We start from the raw sequence: 3,590 nt of genomic DNA on the forward strand, positions 1-3,590 counted from the left end.
CCCCCCGCCACAGCTGCCCCACACAGGCCAGCTCCAGCCCTTTAAGAAAAGAAAAATGGAGAAAAGCCACAGGAGTCACCGCACCTGCAGCAGCATCGGGGCTTTGGGGGAGTGTGTACAGAGCCCCCCCACATGGCATGGGGCACCAGGGATTGCCCCCCACCAGCAGGAGCAGTGAGTGCAGGGCTTTTCTCATTTTTTTTTCTTAAAGGGCCAGAGCTGGTCCAAGCGGTGCACTCCTGGGGGGGCTGGGAAAGCAAGGGGGGGTCAGGGGGCTCATGCAGCACCCCCCCATGCAGTGTGGGGCAGTGGGGGGTAGCGGGGATCCCCCCTGCCTAGCAGCACCCAGTGAGCCGGGGGCAGGTTTCCAAAGAGCCGGGAGCTGGGGCGAGTGGGGCAGCCATTGCCGAGGCTGGGGGGAATGGACCTGGTTAATTCGGAGATTCGGCAGCAGCAGAATCTCCAAATCTGATTCAGCTGAATCAATTCGGGACAGTGATTTGAATCACCGAATCGAATCACTGTCCCCCAAATCCACCGAATACTAAAAAAGCAAATACTAGCCACTTTGCACAGGACTAATAGAAGCTGCTTCCCCAACCCAGAGCAGTCAATTCTCCTCTTACTTGAGGTACCTGAAGTACGTTACCCTCTGTCATCATCTGTAAAGACCATTTCCAAATGTATGTATTCCCTGACTGAAGAATTATGATAGAATATGAACTGAAAAAAATAACAGTGAATGTTGGTTAGCTCAAGTTAGTAATATATTTTCATTCCTTAGATAAAGCATTTCTACCAACTTTTACTTATAAAAACAAAAATCACAACCATCCACATCTGCTTTATCTAGCTGATGCTGCCTATCACAGCCTTTTTTAGTACAATATGTTGTGCTCCTGATTAAATAGTGTAAAAGTGTAATGAATCTGCTGCTCTTAGTAATTAAAGGTAGATGCCTAGGAAGAGATTCTCTGCTATGCTTTTGAGGGGTTCTTTTGGTGACACCCCTACAGCAATTTCCTGAACTGCCCATGCTGAACTTTCCCTGCCTTTTTTTTTTTTTTTTTTTTTTAAGGATTTTTATGTCACTTTGTTCTTTTCACTCAGGGTAAAAGAGTTGGGGGAAGAGGTGAGGATTGATCCCTTAAAGATTAATGTAAATGGTGTAAGAATAAAATAATTCTAGCTGTCTGTTTGCAAGCAAACAAATGCTTTCTTGCAGAAATTTCTGTCCCTATTATATAGCAAAACATCTGCAGCCCCTTGTTTCCATGGAAACAAGCTTGTTGCACAGGCACTGCATTAAACTGAATCTGTCAATGTTTTTTGTACTTGAGATTTAGGAGTTTAACATGCATGCTTGGAGCTCTTTATTACATTATTGTTGTCAAATGCTGTGTACTATTCTCTTTATTCCAATGTACAAAGTAAATGATCCAAGGAGACTAGCTACTTGACTTGGATTTGGGACACGGCAACAAGAAAGGTGAGTATTCTATTAAAAGTTGGGAGAGTCTTGCTTTTCACCTATTTTATTCAAAAAAATTATTTGCTAAGGCAAAGATCGAGGTTATTTCTCTCTTTCAACTCCTAAGATCCTTTTTTCTTAAGATTTGTGCTGCTGTTTGTATACTGCCACAGTTAGAACTGCTTTGCTGGGTCGGACATTGGAAAGCTGCTGAAAGAAATTGCTGATGCATTTGTCTCTTAATAGCCCAGCTTCCTGTCAAAATCCTTATTTGTAGTTCATTCAAATTAACTCAACACTAAAGACGGATGGGCTCTTTCAGAATGACATTTTGGTGTTGCTTACAATGTAAGTTTGATTTCGTATTTCAAGTAATGCTTGTTGCAGAGACTATTTTTGGCTTTGAAAGTTGAGACTTGATAAAACAGTACTAACGTGCTAAATGAGCTATTACCTAGGCATTCTGCTTTAATTAATACTAAATCATTGCAGTTAAATCATTTTTATTAATTGTGTTATTTTCTACCGTGGATGAGAGGCATCATAGGTTGTATCACACAGCATTTGTTGAGACTGGAATATAGGCTTGGAAGCCTGTAGAAGTATTGAACTGTGGATATGTGAAGTAGAAATTGTGATGTCTTCCAACTAGCAAAACTAGTTCCCATATGTAATTGGAAAATAATGCACAATACTGAGAGCAGCACTCGGTGTGGAAACACTTGTAACAGATGTGTTAACAAAACATTGATTACAGCTTGGTAAATATTACTTGAAGTTATATTAGAAAATAGCTTAAAATGTGGCCTACCTTCCTACTTTTCTTGAACAGCAGGCCTTGGTTCAGTAAAGATTATATTTGTTATACTTTGACTCTGTAAGGATTTCATTCTTAAAATTTTGACAGGAAGATTTGAATTGGGACTTTGGCTAACTTGATTTTTTTCATGACTCACTTTTTCATTGATTATAAAGAGATGGACCCGCAAAACCCTTGCACTGTGGGTGGATTTTACCACTTACTCATATTACAGCTGAAAAGTTAGGCTTTCTCATGCTCATACCTGGTGGGAGTACTCTCAAAATCTCCATATGGAGTTACTTTTCTGTCAGATGCTGTATTGGAATAGAGAGATATTTTATGTAGCCACTGATCTAAAAATTCTCCTGCTATTTGTCTGTCTCCATTGGTTTTTTTCTGCACATCCAATGCCCACCTCCAGATAAGCATTGACTTTCTCACAAACTAATGTTCAAAAGCTTCACAACACAGATAGTACTGCTACATTTACAGCATGTGGACAGAAAAACAGGGAAATGAAAATGAAACTCTTAACTACCTCCTGTTCCTCCACTGTCCTTCTGTACACATTTTAGCAAATGAATATGTCTGGACACCAACTGCCAGTGCTTACTAGTGTTGAGGAAGAAAATAGTCTGCTGTGCAGGAGCGTGAAGACAAAATAGAATTCCTACAGGCAACAATTTACTATGGAAATAATTCACATGGATGTAAAAATAGATTATCTCAGTATTTTAAAGCCAAAACTGTTTGAACAATCATTCCTAGATTTTTGTTCCACTTATTTATATTACTGTAGCACCTAAGGGTGCCTGTAGACATGCGGGGATGCTGCTCCAATGCGCTGTAATGACAGTGCGATGGAGCAGACTCAGTTAACCGAGCCTGCTCTGCTGGAACGTGCTAATTAGCATGCTCCAGCAACTTAAACTTCTGCATCTCTTGTATTCATCATGCCTACACTTCAAAATGGTGGCAGGGGTGCTTTAACTTAAGCTCATTGAATCAGCTTTAGTTAAAGCACCCCCACTGCCATTTTGAAGCGCGGGATGCTGAATATACAAAATGCTTCAGGCTCTTTAATTAGTGTGGGTGCTTTAATTAGAGCCCTGATGATGACTCAGTATGCTGCACTTGACCTGCTGTGTCAGGTGCAGCACAAACACAGAATGCTGCATTCTTCCTGTCTGCTCACCGTCTCCACATATCTGTGATTTGGAACAAGATATGTTGCTTCCAAATCAGACACAAATTCACATCTATATATTCAGGAAATTAAAGAAAAAAACCCTCCAACTTTGGAGTAATACACACAAA

The sequence above is a fragment of the Alligator sinensis genome, unplaced genomic scaffold (genome assembly GCF_000455745.1).
Source record: "Alligator sinensis unplaced genomic scaffold, ASM45574v1 scaffold288_1, whole genome shotgun sequence".
In the NCBI taxonomy this organism is placed as follows: Eukaryota; Metazoa; Chordata; order Crocodylia; family Alligatoridae; genus Alligator; species Alligator sinensis.